Source organism: Cebus imitator, unplaced genomic scaffold (genome assembly GCF_001604975.1).
Source record: "Cebus imitator isolate Cc_AM_T3 unplaced genomic scaffold, Cebus_imitator-1.0 Scaffold5, whole genome shotgun sequence".
In the NCBI taxonomy this organism is placed as follows: Eukaryota; Metazoa; Chordata; class Mammalia; order Primates; family Cebidae; genus Cebus; species Cebus imitator.
In genome coordinates this window covers 9712616-9730634 of record NW_016107320.1, presented here as the reverse complement: position 1 = coordinate 9730634, position 18019 = coordinate 9712616, and the positions used below count along the sequence as shown (strand labels likewise).

Below are 18019 nucleotides of genomic sequence, written 5' to 3'. Positions count from 1 at the left end.
GGGAAAAAATATAGTAGACAACTTGTTACATTTCTTCTTTCCTTTTTCAAAATCTTTGCTTTTAAAGCTAGCCTGCTTCTTCAGAATGGGATAAAATAAAACTAAACCTGGGTGGGTGTGGTGGCTCCCACCTATAATCCCAGCAATTTGGGAGGCCAAGGTGGGGGATCACCTGAGGTAGGAGTTTGAGATTAGCCTGGCCAGCATGGCAAAACCCCGTCTCTACTAAAAGTGCAAATATCAGCTGAGCATGGTGGCATGTGCCTGTAGTCCCAGCCACTCAGGAGGCTGAGGCAGGAGAATCACTTGAACCAGGCAGACAATGAGCTGAGATCATGCCACTGCACCCCAGCCTGGGAGACGGAGCAAGATTCCATTTCAAAAATAAAATAAAACCAAGCCCATTCATCCATTCCTGCAATAGGATGGTCCCAGAAGAAGGCATAATTGTCTGATAGTAGTTAATTAGTGAGTATTCCCCTACTAAGGCATTGCAGGGTCTTTGCTATTTCTAGGCGCTAAATATCTATTTAGTATACTGCTCTCTAGGATGAAAGGCTCAGCAGAGTGCTGGGCTCAGGAACTGATCTAGCTGCTATTGGATATGAGCATTGGATAGAAAGGACAGGCAATCTTGGCTGCTGGTAGTAAGGTAGCTACTGCTGAGTCTTCCCTCAAAGCAAATGGCACGTTAGGCAGCACATCTTGTTATGAGTCTGATAACCTGAATCCCTGCCTGAGTTACTGACCTGGGGCTGTTGTGTGACACCTGTCATTTCTCTCTCTCCTTCTACTTTTGCTCCTGCAGAAGATGAATTGGTTGCACTCAGTGAAATCTAAAAATTCCTTTCAACTCCTTCTCCTTTGTCATAATATTTCAAGTTCCATCATTAAACATTGATTTCTTTTGGTTTCTAAGGCTTTTAGGTTTTCAAGGATTGCCATTAAAATGCGTAGCTGAAGGGAGGAATAACATTTTAGAGTGTTTTTAGCCCATATATTTGAGGAGGTTTTGACTGACCCCTTAAGGAACAGGCCATTTGGGAGTAAGGCATGGATGATCTGCTAGGACAAAGGGGACTAGAGGATCAGGGAGGGACACACATGGGGAGACAGAGGAGAAAACAGACACGAAGAATAACTAAATGCTAGTTTCTTTGACACATATTTTATCGATTCCTGCAGAAAACCTGGGATGTAGTCATTACCACACCCATATTTAATATGAAAAACTGAACTTCAGAGACCAAACACAACACAGCTACGCTTACTTGGAGAAGCAGAGATAGCATGGGAACCAAGGTTGTAGGATGCCAGGGTCTCTGCCCATAGCCTTCTCACTGCAGCCCGTTTTTTTTTTTTTTTTTTTTGAGATGGAGTTTCGCTCTTGTTACCCAGGCTGGAGTGCAATGGCGTGATCTCGGCTCACCGCAACCTCCGCCTCCCAGGTTCAGGCAATTCTCCTGACCCAGCCTCCTGAGTAGCTGGGATTACAGGCACGCGCCACCATGCCCAGCTAATTTTTTGTATTTTTAGTAGAGACGGGGTTTCACCATGTTGGCCAGGATGGTCTCGATCTCTTGACCTCGTGATCCACCCGCCTCGGCCTCCCACAGTGCTGGGATTACAGGCTTGAGCCACCGCGCCCGGCGCCAGTTATTTTTTGCTTATTATTATTGTTTACAGTGTTACTTAGAGTTAGTTCTGCAGAAATAATGTACTTCACCTTGATTATCACATTCAGTCCTCACCAGTGGATATCATTATTTTTTTCCAGGTTTCCAGAGGAAGACCTGAAGTTTAAAAGTCTAATAATCTGAAAACAACACATAGCTCACATCTCAGGGACTGATATAACAGGTATACACATATATATGGGAAAAAATCTTCTGGAACTTTTGACAAAGGCCTTAGCTCACACTGCATTGAATCACAACTGCTAACAAACAAACAAAAACAAGCACCTTTTCTTTCCCTCTATCTCTTTGGCTTGTCCATCATATTGCTCATTTCTAATAATTCAAAGTTGTAAGAAATTGATCCCCTTCCCTATATTTCTTTTTTTTTTTTTGTCAGAAAACTGTTTCCTGTGAGCCTCTTTCACTGCAAAGTGCCTCACACTTTGATCTAAAAGTCAGGTTACACAAACTGGTTTATTCTTTTTATCAATTCAAAATTTTAGGAGACACTTTTTCAAGTGTCAGATATCATAATTAAATGCCAAAAATACTTGCTGTTGAATAGCTAAGCCATTTCTGGAGTCAAATTTCATAAAGTTTGTCTTCTTTCAATATTACTAGATGGCATTGCACAAATTATGTCATCTCTCTAAGATCAGTTTTCTCTCACTATAAAAGAAAGGAGTTGTACTAGATCGTCTGTAAGAGGCCGTGCATCTCCCAAATGGTGTGCTTCTTACCATGCCAAAGCCTTCACTAATTTATTTGAAAAACATGGAGAGCATAGAGTGTGCCAAGTACTGTATAAGGCACTGTAAATACGATCATTAGGTAGCCCTGTGTCAGGGAAGTGAGAATTCTCTGGAGAGCTCACTCTAGTAGAATTACAACATTGATTTATGTTTGCATGCTGCTTACATATATTTAACCCACCTTTTCTATGTAACTTCCCTGTGTCTCACACTATCCATCCCATAATAACATGCATTTCATTTTTTGTTTGTTTGAGACAGAGTCTCACACTGTCGCCTGGGCTGGAGTGCAGTGGTGCAGTCTCAGCTCACTGCAACCCCCGCCTCCTGGGCTCAAGTGATTCTCCTGCCTCAGCCTTCTGAGTAGCTGGAATTACAGGCACCCACCACCAAGCCCAGCTAATTTTCATATTTTTTAGTAGAGACGGGGTTTCACTATAACAACATGCATTTCTTCTCTTCTTCCCTACCACCATCAATGAGTCCATTTTCAATCTGCCCAGTTTTCAGGCCTCCTCAGCTTTCTCTTCTATACATAAAAACATAGATAGAGGTGGAGTTAATAAGAAATTAGTAAATACCTGATTTCCTCATAGGGCTTAAGGGAATCTTCTGCTTGAATGTATATGTATACATATTTATATGTATGAATATATATATGAATTTATAAATATAGATATAGATACATATTTTCTTTCTTCTGAGACAGGGTCTCACTCTGCTGCCCAGGCTGGAGTGCAGTGGTGTGATCATAGCTTACCACAGGCTTGATTTCCTGGGCTTAAGTGATCCTCCCACCTCAATCACCTGAGTAGCTAGGACTGCATGTGCACATCACCACACCTGGCTAATTTTTAAAATTTTTTGTAGAAATGAGGGTCTTGCTGTGTTGCCCAAACTCATCTCAAACTCCTGGGTTTAAGCAATCCTTCAGTGGCCTTTCAAAGTGCTAGGATTACAGGCATGAGCCACAGCAACTAGTTGAATTTTATTTCTTTTTATTTTTATAGTGTTTAAAGAAGTATGGAGATAACAGTTGTATTAGGCTGGGAGAAGACAAGCTAGGGAAAAGTAACGGACAATGGACATACTGATGAAGGGGATGTTTTGGTGTGATGGATATGCCCATTCAAGGTCTTCAGCCTACCCCAATTTTTTTTCAGCCTATCACACTTTTGAGCTGTTTTAGTCTGAGTGATCAATTGGGATAGAGTTGTCAGCTGGTTTAGAGCTCTATTAATGCCTTGGTATTTGTATAGTTTGTTATTCCTTCATGGACCATTCCTCCACTTAGCTTCCTGGACACATACTCTCCTGGCTCTTCTCCCTCCTTCTCCGTTCTTTAGCAGTCTCCTTTGCTAGGTTCTCCTCTCCTCTCGGAGGGTCTCATGTCTTAGAATTTACTGATAATCCTAAATTCACCTCCCACCACCCTTCCTAAACTTCATATTTGTATATCAAACTACCTACTTAACCTCACTAGCTGGGTGCTTAAAAGGCATCTCAAATTAGTATATCGAAAGCTCAGCCTCTGATGCCCCACATACTCATCCTTCACTAGTCTTTCCCATATTGGTTATTATCTATCTCTTCGTTCTAATTATTTGTGCCCCAAATCTGCACATCATTCTTGCTTGTTTATTTTTTCCCTTTACCTAGCACACCAAATCTATCAGTAAATCTTGTTGTCTCTACCTTCAAATTATACCCTGGACATAATATACTCCTTCCTCCACCTCTACCACCCTAATCCAAACCATCCATATTTGAACCATAGACCAGAGCAATAGTCTTCTAAGTAGTTTGTCTGTCTAGGAGCTATTTTTCTTATTACAGCCACAGTAATCTTTTAGAAACCTACCTCTTTTTCTTTTCTTATTTATTAATTTATTTTCTTCTGAAATGAAGTCTTACTCCGTCGCCCAGGCTGGAGTGCAGTGATACAATCTTGACTAACTGCAGCCTCCACCTTCCGGGTTCATGCGATTCTCCTGCCTCAGCCTCCTGAGTAGCCGGGATTGCAGGCACACACCACCACACCCGGCTAATTTTTGTACTTTTAGTAGAGACAGGATTTCTCCATGTTGGCCAAGCTGGTCTCAAACTCCTGACCTCAGGTGATCAGCTCACCTCAGCCTCCCAAAGTGCTAGGATTATAGGTGTGAGCTGCTCTTGGCCTAAACATTTAACATTTAATAGACTGTGAAACCTCTTATTTGAAATCCAACACTTTTCCAAAATATGAACTCCCTACCATAGCCTTCAAGGCAATTCATAATCTTGCCCCTGTGCACCTTTTCTATGACATCGCATGATTCTTGCTGGCTTGCTTCATTGACATTACTGGTCCTTTTACTATTCTTCGTGGTATACATAATTCCATTGTGATTTTGCATGACAACTTGCAGGCTATAGTCCGCACTCATTTACTCAAACACCAGTTTAGGTATTGTGAAGGTATTTTGTAGATGTGATTAACACTACAATCAATTGGCTTTAAGTAAGGGGTATTAGCCCTGATAATCTGTGTGGGCCTGATTCAATCAGATGAAAGGCTTTAAGGGCAGAGCTGAGGCTTCTTTCTGTAAGAAGAGGAAATTCCACTTGTAAACTGCAGTCAGCTCCTGCCAGAGAGTTTCCTGATGGTTTTCCTTGTGGGATTCTAGAATTGCCTAGCCAGGTCCTACAATCAATGGTGCAAACCAATTCTTGGACTAAATCACCTTATTTCTCTATATATATATATATATATATATGTGTGTGTGTGTGTGTGTGTGTGTGTGTGTGTGTGTGTGTGTGTATATATATGTATGTATATATATGTGTTTGTGTGTAATATATACATATATGTGTGTGTGTCTGTGTATGAAATGTGAATAAGAGAGGGAGATTGATTTCTTGCAAGGAATTGGCTCACCATTGTACACACATAGAAAGAGAAAACAATATGTAAATAGATCATTGTACATATGTTTTATACATATATAATTATACATAAAACATACGTATCATATTGCTCTGTTTCTCATAGAACTCTGATTGATGCACCCGTACACATCACTTTTCTCTTGGGCCATTTGCTTTTGCTGTTTCCTGTGACTGGGATGCTTTCTTCCAAATATTTGCATGGCTCATGCCCTTATATGATTCAGGTCTTTGATCAATCGGCACCTCCTCAGAAGGGTCTTCTTTAATCTCCTTGTTAAAAGTGACCCAAGTGACTCTGCATAAATCATATTTTCTTCCCCTCACTGCTTTATTTTTTAACATTTGCCACTATCTGAAACGACATACTTCTTTATGTACTTGGTTATTGTCTCTCCTATTCCCTATGTCTAAGCTCCGTGGCGGAGGCTTTTCATTTGTCTTATTCACTGCTGTATCCCCAGCGTGTAGAGCAGTGCCAAGTCCAGGAATGCACAGCATATATTTGTTGAATAGTGAGAAAATGGGACACTGTATTTATTTATTGGAGTTTAGAGGGTGGTCCTCAAAGGGAGAAAATAGCTGAAAAAAGAGAATACAAACTAAAAAGCTTTCTACTTCTGGCAATTTTTCAATCTTAGCATTTCTTCTTTCTAAAAATAATTAAAAAAAAAAAACCCTGGACTTATTCTCAGCACTTCTCTTTCCCATGTTATTCTATATCTGCCAATTTTCTTTTATTTATCAAAACTTTACTTAGAGCCTAGTATGTGCTCGGAATAACTAGACAAGCCAAAAACAATCAATCATAAAGGAGAACTTCTCAAATGAAGGACTTGTAAAGCTAAGATGTGATAAAGTCAAGTAAGCAAAGAGTAGTGGAAAATAAACAGGATAGAGAAAAATGCGTGCAGAGTGGCCTGGAAACCAGAAAGAACATACTGTTTGAGGAAGTAAAAGAAGATCAGCTTGGCTGTGCACAGTGGCTCGTGCCTGAAACCCCAGCATTTTGGGAGGCCAAGGCAGATGGATCATGTGGTTAGGAATTCAAGACCAGCCAGTTCGAGATCAGCCTGGCCAACACGGTGAAAACAGCTCTCTACTAAACATACAAAAAACAGCCAGGTGTGGTGGCACGTGCCTGTAATCCCAGCCTGGGCAATGGAGAAAGACTCCCATCATGGGAGAAGAAAAAAGGAAATCAGGTTGACTAAACTATAAATTTCGAGAGAATGTATGTGGGTGCATTAAGTAGGTGAATCTGGAGAGGTGTTAGAGCATGAAGCTCCTTTCAGCTTAGTTATGTTGTACTGGACCGAGTATAGAAAGTTAGCACCAAGACAAAAGTATGCCAGATTGCAGGGTCATTTATTATGCCGGCGACCACAGAGGACTCACGTCTCTCCAACCTGTGGTGTCGAAAGGAGGGTGCCAAGACTTTTTATACCCGAAAAACCACCTTGGGAGTGGGGGTGAGGAGCGGGGATGGGGATGAAAAGGTTTCAGACATTCCAAGGGCCAGGGGATTCTGTAATTCACCTCCTGGGCGGAGATGAGGGTGGGGGTCTCCGGACATTCCAAGGGCCAGGGGACTTTTGTCATTCTGTTTGTTACTTCAGTGGTTTACAGAAGTCAATATAAGCATTTGTTTACACATTATCTGGGTAGTGATAGAAGTCACAGATCTTAGTTACTTATTACAAGTCACAGGAGCCAGGATGGAATTAGCCTGGGCTGCTTATTTTGGTTATTACTGGTAAGCAAAGGCTAGCAAGTCTGGCACAATATCACAGTTATGAGTTTTTAGTTTTGTCTGTGGAAGATAAGAAGATAACGGAAGTGCTAGGTAAGAAACTAATGTCACTTTTGTGATTCAGTAAAACACTTTCAATACAAGAGCAGAAAGACCAGTGTCACATGGAGTTTTTGCATTTACTGCTGCTTCTCCTTAAACCTCTAAAACTTACTAGTTTCATTGAAAACTTTGATCCATGCATTTTAACCTCAGGTAAATAAAAACAAACAAACTAACCCTCCATAACCACCAATAACCAACAGAAATAAAGACAGCAAGCAGACTGATTTCATCCAGCTAGATTCAACATGTCCAAAATTTATTCTGGTTGGAGATAGAGTAGCATATTTATGTATGAAATGTGAATAGGGTTTGAAATTAGAATACTTCAGACCCTAGCTCTGCCTTGTGTTGGCAGAATTGCTTAACTTTCTGAAGTCTCCTACAGCTCATGTGTTAAATGAAGCTACCAAGAATACCTTATTCACAGGATAATTGTGTGAATTAATGTATGGTGAGTTACCTGGTGAAATATAAAACTCTGGTTATAGTCATCTTTGCCTCATGAGTTCACAGGTATTTGACGTCAAATAACCACCTTATCATTAGAAGCTACTGCTGTGGGACGGGTGGAGTGGATTTAATGTGATCACATATGGAATCCTACAGAACTCTGAAGATGGAGGGTCCGAGCAGGAAGAGTGCTACTGCCGAAAGAGGATAAAATCCCACCCATCACCACAGGAGGCACTGATTATGCTGATTCTATAGACAGAACGTTACTGTCGTAAGAAACACAGAAAAGACACTGTTAATTCATGTTATGGGGGAGAGAGATATAACACTCCATGGCCATTTCTAGTATTGAAGATTATATTAAAGAAAGTAACTATTTTCTTTTTTTTTAATTTTCAATTTTATTTATTAATTTTTTTAAGAGCATCTTTTTTTTAAAATTTATTTTACTTTAGGCTCTGGGGTACATGTGCAGGTCATGCAGGGTTGCTGCATAGGTGCATACTATATCTGGCATTTCTCCCCATGTTATCCCTCCCCACGCTTCCCACCTCCCCGCAGTCCCTTCCCTAGCCCCCTACAACTGCCTCCAGTGTGTGATGCTCCTCTCCCTGAGTCCACGTGTTCTCATTGTTCAGCACTCGCCTATGAGTGAGAACATGCAGTGTTTGGTTTTCTGTTCTTGTGTCAGTAACTATTTTCATTCAAATCAACTGAAAAAGAAAGCTTGGAACTTGAGAAATTCATGGGAGCCAATGCATAAAACTCATTGGGAGAGACCTTGATACAAGAAACTGACTCACTGCTACAGAGGTAATAAGAAAGGCCTTCAGATGAGAATTCCCTTTGTAACCCTGATTGAGTGGCTATGGGCGTGCTGGTAACAAGGATCTGCAGAGTGATGTAAAATAAACATTTTTTTCTTTTCTCTACCTTTTTCTTTTGTTTATTTTTAAATATTTTTATTATTATACTTTGAGTTCTGGGGTACATGTACAGAATGTGCAGGTTTGTTACTTAGGTATACACGTGCCGTGGTGGTTTGCTGCATCCATCACCCCATCATCTACACTAGGTATTTCTGTTAATGCTATCCCTTCCCTGGCCCCTCAACCCCCGACAGGTCCTGGTGTGTGATGTTCCCCTCCCTGTGTCCATGTGTTCTCATTGTTCAACTCCCACTTATGAGTGAGAATATGCAGCGTTTGGTCTCCTGTTATGGTGTTAGTTTGCTGAGAATGAAGATCAGCATTATTTTGGCTTTTTATTTTTCTTTCTATATACCATTTTTTCAGTGAGATTATTTATTATTCCAAAAAATGATCAACTTTATGCAACCATACAGTAAAGAATCCCTCCAGAAGGAGGAGCTAGAGATAATTTGGGGCTTAAGAAAATGTACATTTTTAAGAAGGTAGCAGTTACACGGGCGTATACATATAGAAAAATTAACCAAGCCACACATTTAAGATTTGTATCTTTGACATTAACTGAGAATAATGTAAAAACAAGATCACTCTCTCTAGGAATTAAATATGCAGGTGGTTAGTTTGTCTTGTTACAACATATCTATTATTGTCAAAATTCTGGCGCTCAGGTAAGTTAAACCAAGTAAAATAGTTCTCCCCGCCAACACCCGTGTTAGCATTACAGGGTTCTTCCTGTAGAAGCCTATTTCTGCTTGCATATGCAACAGATTGCTCCATAAACATGAGAAAAAGCCCTGAGAAAGCCACAAGAGTCATTTCTTTCCATCGACCCCTGCCCACGCTTTCAGCATTTATAAAGAGTTGAAAGCAGTCTGTTTTAGCATCTCATAAAGCCCCCTACTTTTACCAAGGACCAGCTTTCGACTTTTTCGATGATCATGGCTCTTATTAGAGTATGCACACTTGTGCTTGCAGCTAAGTTGTTACTATACACACCTTCAAATTCCAGACAGTACAGGCAGCCTCTAGGATCCTTGAGTCTTAGTGCAAAGTCCTTCACACTCTATTGGTAGGTGGCCCTCCTTCCTAGAAATTCTTTCTCTTCAGCTCTGCTGAGCCTTGCTCAAGGCCAGGGCATTAAGTGGTGTGTGCTAATGATATATTGGATGTAGGGTGTAAATGAGAAGGAAGAATGGCAAAGAAAATGAACTAAGTTTCAAAATAGTGACTTTAATTGCTTTTGCCTGTCAAAATAGAGTCATGTAAAAGGACAGCTAGGGCAGAAATGTACAAAGCACTAATGTGTTACTGAGACCAACCCAGAAGCTGCTGATAGTGGAATCTTTCATAATTTGAATGATTTTAGATTCTTCTATAAACTCTTCAAATTATAACTTTACATTGCCTAAGTGTTTCTTGGTGTTTTATCATGATAACGGCTGGCATTTATATTGTACTTATAATACCAATAGGTGTCTGTAGGTAGTTACAGAATGACACATAAATTCTAATATATAAACTAATTAGAGAAAACCCCTCTGTTTCAACCAGATATAGAGAAGGAATAAAAATGTACAGTAAATGTGTCAAATTTAATATACTTGGCAAGAGAAGGCATAAATATGATATAATACCAATGCTAATAATGGAGTGCTTGAAAAAAAAATGTAATGCCCCTTCCTGTGGCTGTTAATGAGCTTTTCAGGAATTATCTGGTGGCAGATGTAGAAGTCACTGCAGAGGAAACGTATGCGGTGTAGTTGAATTCAGATGTAAGGTTCTGAGTCTCTTTCTGCCAAGCAGCCTCCAAGTGGTCTTGAAGCAGTGAATTTTGACTGACATCAGGGCTTTTCTCAGCCTTGCTGTTGGCTAGGCAACTGAATTTTAAAATGTCACCAGCTCCTTAACTCTCAGTGTCCTCATCTCTGAAATGGATTCAATACTTGCTGTTGTTAAGGGTTATATGAAAATGTATTTGTCTTTATATTTTGAACTCCTTGAGGATGAGTATTTTGTTCTATGCATGTTTGCATCTTTGTAGGCCAGTGCAGTGACTGTCACATGGTAAGTAATTTTAAAATGGTGAACCAAGAAAATTATTTAATGCTTAAATTTTATTAAATGAGTTACTCATTCAGTTAATTAGCCATTTTTTCAGAGGCAAAGGAATTAGGATAATAGGATACTTAAGCCACTGCGATTTAGCAAAATAATTGATGGGGATATAAGGTTGATTAGAAAGATGTCCCCATGGAAGCTAAACTAGTCAGTCTTGAGGGAGAGCTGGAGCACTCTGAAGAGCACGGTCATTCTGTCAGTCTCTCAGGAGATCCTGCTCTTCCTGACTCTGGACAGAGCAGGAACTTGGCCAGTCCTGATACAGCTTGGATATTCATACTCACTCAAATCTCATGTTGAAATGTAATCCCCAGTGTTGGAGGTGGGGCCTGGTGGGAGCTGTTTGGGTCACAGAGGTGATTACCTCATGCCTTGGCAATGTCCTTGTGGTAGTGAGTATGTTTTGTTTCTGCTGAAATGGTCATATAGTTATTGCCCTTGATTCTGTTAATGTGATGTATCATGTTCATTGATTTGTAGATGTTGAACCATCCTTTTATCTCTGAGATGAATTATAATTGATCATGATAATTTTTAAATTTGTTGCTGAGTTCAGTTTGCTAGCATTTTGCTGAGAATTTCTACATCTATGATCATCAGAGCTATTGGCCTAGAGTTTTCCTTTTGTGTAGTGTTATTATGGGGTTTTGGAATCAGGTTAATTCTAGACACATGGAATAGTTTGGAAGTATTCCTTAAAACTTTTAAGAGTCTGAGAGCAATTGGTGTTAGTTCTTTAACTGTTAGGAGAATTCAGCAGTGAAGATATTAGGTGCTGGGCTTTTTGCTGGATGACAGAGCTTTTATTACTTCAATCTCATTACTTATTATTGGTCTGGTCAGGGTTTCCATTCTTCATGATTGAATCTTGGTAGACTGTATGTATCCAGGAATTTATCCATTTTCACTAGATTTTGAAGTTTGTTAGCAAACAGTTGATCCTAATAGTCTCATACGAATCTCGGATGATCCTTTGAATTTCTATAGTATCAGTTGTAGTGTCTCTTTTTTCATCTCACATTTTATTTATTTGAATGTTTTCTTTTGTTCTTAGTCTAGCTAAAGATGTATCAATTTTGTTTATCTTTTCAATAAATCGACTCTTCGTTTTGTTGTTTTTGTAGTTTTTAAAATATCTATTTTGTTTATTTTTGTTCTGACCTTTGTTATTTTTTTCTTCTGTTAATTTTAAGTTTACCTTGTTCTTGCTTATTAATTCCTTGAAGTATAACATTAGGTTTTTTATTTGAGATCTTTCTCTGTTTGAGATGTAGGCAGTTATTGCTATAAAATTCTCTCTTATGACTGCTTTTGCTGTATCCCATAGGATTTGGTATGTTGTGTTTCCATTTTCATTTGTCTCAAGATATTGTTAAAATTTTTTAAAAGTCTTCATTGTCCATTTGTTGTTCAGGAGCATGTTATTTAATTTTCATGTGTTTGTGTTATTTCTAATTTTCCTTCTGTTATTGATTTCTAGTTTTATTTATTGTGGTCAGAAAAGATATTTGATATGATTTTAATGTTTTAAAATGTGTTAAGATTTGTTTTGTGACCTAATTTATGGTCTATCCTGGAGAATGTCCCATGTGCTGATGAAAAGAATGTATATTCTACAGTTTTTGAGCCTTAACAAGAAGTTTATGTCAAGTTTTGTCATTTCACTACTTTTTCAAAGAGCCAACTGAATTCTCTCTACTACTGTTTAAAGAAAAGGAGCATTTTTAAGTATTTGATGAATATCCTCCCACTTCCCTAAGGTTAGAAAATAAAAATGTCAGAGATTTTCATTCTATCCACAAAACGAAATGTCTTTCATTCGATATAATTATACCCTTTTCTGCCTGGCTTTGACCTTTGCCTCTCTGTCATTCTCATCTTGGACCCTGAAAAATAAAATATACAGGAAAACAAAAATGGCATCGATAGCACTTAATATGGCATAACTTAGTGTGTGGGAAAACAATTCTACATAGTCCTAAGCCTGTTTTATTTATTTTTTAGGGAGGTAGCAGAGTAATTACATTTAGAAATCTATGAAGAGATAAAGAAAAGGGAAATGATAGAGGAAGAATATTCCTAGAAGGATAATAAATTAATTGTCATATATTTCTCAAAAGTTTCTTAAGATTTTCCAAAAACTGCAATCTCTAACCAAACTCACAAGATGATAAAAAGAGGTAAAAATTCCAAAAAGACCCTTCATTTATTGATTTATTATTCATATGTATCAGGTTCCTACACTGGATTGCTGTGTCCTGGGCATTGTCAATAGGATGTTGAAGAAGAAAAAAATCTCTAAAGTCTTCAAACTTCATACTAATAGGGGAGGATTTGAGGAATAACAACAATGAAAACAAATAGAAGAATTTCTTGTCCTAGGTATTAATCACCTGGCCAAACGATTGATTTTCTACATACATACATCTGCCTATATCTGAAATGTAGCATATTACACTACCTTGTTTCATCTTCACACAAAACTGTTTAATCAGCATTCTTATTACGCATATTTTGAAGATAAACATACTACTGATTTAAGTTGACTGACATAATCACCCAATAAATTAAAGAAACAGCTTAATATACTTTAGCCTCACTTTTCTTATTCAAAATCTTTTCCCCTATAGTGTGATAAAAATTCTGAGAAAAAGAGAATGCAACAAAAATTTAAAGTCATTTTAAAAAATAAAAGGGAACAAAAAGCCAAAAAAGACAGATAATAGCAAATGAAAACACAATTTCATTTTTTTTTTTTTTTTTTTTTTCACAAAAACGACATGGTCTTACTCATGCTTTTTCTTTTTTCCTAATTATGTCCCCCATTTGTATACCAGAAAGTGACTTTTGAAAATTATATCTAACATTTCATTTAAGCTAAACAAATAGGAGAACACATACAAGAAAGTCAACTGTTGGAATGGCTGCAGAACACATTTATGAGACGGAGGAACAAAAGAGCACATATCTAAACATGTGCCTTCTTAGCATCCTTGGCAACCCATTTGTCTTCACTGAAAGCACTTAGAGGAGTTTCCTAGGTATGGATTTAATAATGTAAGGAGGTAAAACAGAAATATCCTTTGCAAAATAAGCAGAAAATATATTTCCCTTGAAAAAACGGTTCATTCTGGATCAGGCCTGTGAGAGAGCTTCCTATCACCAAAGCTTCTGACAAGCCAATTTCCTCTGAAGTCAACACAGCTTGTTCAAGCCTCATCTGTACTCATTTTCAGAAGACCTAGACTGGAGACAAACTTCTAGATGAAGAATCATGTTTGCTGAATCATCTCTCTTCTTTGGTTACTAGTTGGCTAGCAGGTCTAAATAGGGTAGCACTATAAATTCTAAATAATATCTCCCAGTGTCTAAACCTCACAGAAGTCATAAGCAAGAGAGAATTCCAGGAGAGTTTAAAAATCACTCTGTGAGTGATGCTGACAAGGACATGGGGAGCTGAGAGAGTATATCAGCTATCAGTGGCGTGCAAGATGGTTTGAGCAATGTTTGCATTTGGCCAACCAAAACATGAAAAAACTTGCTTTCTTATTAATTTCCTGGAAGCAGACAGGCTTCACAGCCAAGATAGTATGCCTGGGTGACCACAGAATCAATTTTATTTATTGACTGGTAGGATAACAGTATTTTAGAGGAGCTAGAAGAACTCCTAGTGACCATATGGTTTCTTCGTTTTTCTTAAGTTATCAAATTCCTTCTTGATTTTTTTTTAACTTTTCGTAAATACTAATTGAGCACCTATCTTGTTGGAAGCACTGTTTTAGATATTTAAGATGTAAAAACAAGGAAAAGTAGGCAGAGAAGCCCTCCATCATGAAGCTTATATTCCAGCAAATATACATGGTTAATAAGTAAGAGCCAATAAGTAAAATGTAGAAAATTAAAATGAGTAATGGGTAAAGATAAAAAAAGGGGGTATAGGATAAGAGGAATAGGACCAGGTGGAGCAGGCGATGGATTGAATTTTAAATAAAGTGGTCAAGGCAGGCTGTGTTGAAAAAAATGAAATGTTAGCAAAGACTTTAAAGAGGTAGGGAAGTTAGTCCTTTTATACGTGAGCATAGGAGAGTATCCAAGGCCATAGCAAGACCCCGAGGCAGAAGCAAGTCCAGCTTGCTGAAAGGACAGCCAGGAGGCGACCGTGGCGGGCGCTGGATGATGGAGACAGGAAGTGGAAGAAGAAGCCAATGGGGCGGTACCCCAGCCCACCTGCAACACAGATTGCTGGGATGTTTTATGTCACGGTATTGATTTTAGCTTTTATTCTGAGTTAGATGAGGGAACGACTGGAGAGCTGTGAGCAAGGAAATGACATAATTTGACTTAAGTTTTACGAGTACGTGTCTGGCTGCTGTGTGGATAATAGACTGGTGGGATTAAAGATAAAAGCAGAGACCAGAGGTTCTTCATATAATCCATGTCAGGGATTATAGAGGCAGCCTCCAAGGAGGGGGTGAGATGTAGTATAATTCCAAATGGATTTTGAAGATATAGCCAACGTAATATACAGAAAAAAATTGATGTGGGTTGTGAGAAAAAGAAGAATCAGAAGGACTGGTCAGATTTCATGTCTGAGCAATTCGATGCATGGTGTTACATCAGCAGAGACACAGTAGGCTATGAATGCAGCAGATATGGGATAAAGATCAAAGTTCTGAATTGGGGTTGATGAGCTATTAGGCATCTATGTGGAGATATCAACAACAGTTTTTTTTTTTTTTTTCCCAAAAAAATCTATGGAAACTCAGTAAGTAAAAATATAAATGAGACACTATGTAGAGAGGTCAGTGGAGAAACTCTCTCCGCTCATGGTCACCTCTCTCCTTCTGTGAGTCTAGCAGTAGCTATGTGCCACCCAGAAACTTCATAACAGATCTACAAAACCAATGGTTTGCCTCGCTAATCTCATTTATAAATATAGAAGCTTGGGTTCGCATTGTTCTAAAGGAGCTTTCAGGCACTCACATATTCAAGCAGTGACAGAATTAGGACTTAAACTCTGGCCTCTGTCCTCTCAATCTGTGGTTCTCCCAGTACCTATCAACAGTTTTACTTTGTGTTCTTGGAACTTTCTTGTTTCCAGACTGGTTTTTTTGGATCAGCTGAATTTCAAAAACCCTTTTATTTTTTTGAGACGGAGTTTTGCTCTTGTTACCCAGGCTGGAGTGCAGTGGCACAATCTCGGCTCACCGCAACCTCTGCCTCCTGGGTTCAGGCAATTCTCCTGCCTCAGCCTCCTGAGTAGCTGGGATTACAGGCACGTGCCACCATGCCCAGCTAATTTTTTGTATTTTTTTAGTAGAGACGGGGTTTCACCATGTTGACCAGGATGGTCTCGAACTCTTGACCTCGTGATCCACCCCCCTCGGCCTCCCAAAGTGCTGGGATTACAGGCGTGAGCCACCGCGCCCAGCCCAAAAACCCTTTTTAAGTTCTACACTGCTAAACTTTAATTTGTTCAAGTAAAAGCCTAAAAAATAGAAATCTAAACTAACAATAAAAAAAAATCAAAGAACAAAGACATATCAAAGAATAAACATACAGCCATTGTTGTCATTTCTTCTAAACCAGGAAAATTCAATAGGAAGAAATTGGAAAGGATTTAATCTCACAGTGAAAGGTAGTCGTTAGTAAAGCACAGTTGGCAGTTTGACACCTGTCTATACTTGTGTGTTTGTATGCTCTTTGTTTTTTGTTAATTTTGTTTATTTTTTGCAGGTCATAAAAATTTCAGCACAGATAATTTTACCTGTGGGGTTTTCTAAGTCATGGACTTTTACTGAGTGGCATGTGAAAAAAATAACATTGCCAGAAAACATCTCGCTCTAGTCATAGATCTTCTTCTCATTGTAGCCATTCAGTTTCTTCTAGTGGATCCAGTTTATTTCCACTTTGCAGAGGAAGCCACTCTTCTGAAGTGAGAATACCTGCTCTGGAGAAAAGACATATTCTCCATTCCTCCACAAACTCAAAAGGGCACATTGCCATCATGCTTCAGACTCTAAAAGGTCTCCCAATCTTTAATACTCAGTAGTCATGGCTATCTCTTACTATTAGTTTCAATTCAATTCAGTTGGGTTCAGAATAACTCAATTACCTTGCTTGTGTGACACTATGTACAATACCATGAGTTCAAACATATATGCCTTCTAGAAAGACACTTTCAATTACAGTAAACCACATCAAATGCTAAAAGCTGTCGGAGAAGTGTATATAGAGTGTTTTGGAAATACAGAAAAAAACACAACTCATTCTGTGCTGTATGGGGGCAATGGGATATATAATATCAGGGAAGGTTATGGAGAGGAAGGTATGGTTGAGTTGGAGCTTGAAAGATCAATCAGAGTTTCCAAGACAGAAACATGAATCGGGATAAACCAAATGCATGAGCAAAGGTGAAGAGAGATAAAATGGCACATGAGAGAGAAAGGAGTGATCTGGTTTGTTGGGAAGTGACTGGAAAGGAGGCTGTCCTGATTGTGAAGTTTTGTCCATGTCTTGAAAAACAATTTGAACTTAATCCTCAAGGACTGATTCTTAAGCAAGAGGGGGATACAAGTATTTCATCAACAACATTTACCGGGTTAGAAAATGGCCTGCTGGATTTGACAAGGAGAAAAACTAAAGGCTAGAAGAATAGTTAGAAGACTGCTAAAATTGCATGGGCAGAGGATAGTATGGTTGTGAGCTAAGCAGTATGAATCAAAGAAAGGTAAAAATCAACACGTGATCTTCTCACCAACTTGAAGCCACTGTAAAGGTCCAATAATCCCATCCTTCTGGCACAATCTCCATTCATTTGAAAATAGCAGTATTAATTTTGGTAAAGCAAAGCATCCTAGTAAAATGTAAAATATTTTACATTTTACATTTTAATGTACCTCAGGCTGCATCCTAGAATCGCTGTGACGGGTAGTAAAATCCATCCTCAGCCAGCTGCTAAGTCAGACTCCATAGACATTCTTAACAGCAATAATAAAAATAATATAGCCCCCTAGAAAGTTAGAAATGTATTGGAACACAGATTTTTATTAGCACCACAAACTTTTCATCAGGTTTCCCACATTTGATTTGTCTGAGTAGTGATGTGATATGTCAATAAGCAGAGAGCATCACAGGTGAGCAAGTGAGTCTGGGCTTTGCGTTTCACCCTGAGGTTTCCTGGCAGAGATCTTCATATTTATCCAGAATAGAATGGCTTTTGTCTTGAAATCTGCTTTGACTTACTTGGTTTTTTTCTAGATATTTGAGCTATAAATGCCAGAAATCTAATCTTAATATCAGATT

General features: G+C 38.7%; 1 long non-coding RNA gene across 1 annotated transcript in view; it reads right to left on the bottom strand.

Annotated features, from left to right (window-relative positions):
- Positions 1–9764, bottom strand: part of LOC108309210 — a 40081-nt gene extending 30317 nt beyond the window's left edge. Inside the window, exons 1-2 of the long non-coding RNA XR_001827226.1 lie at positions 9593–9764; positions 750–957 (exon numbers count right to left, since the gene is read on the bottom strand). This is a non-coding gene — a long non-coding RNA (uncharacterized LOC108309210). The remainder of the gene's footprint in view (positions 1–749; positions 958–9592) is intronic.
- Positions 9765–18019: the final 8255 nt, after the last annotated feature.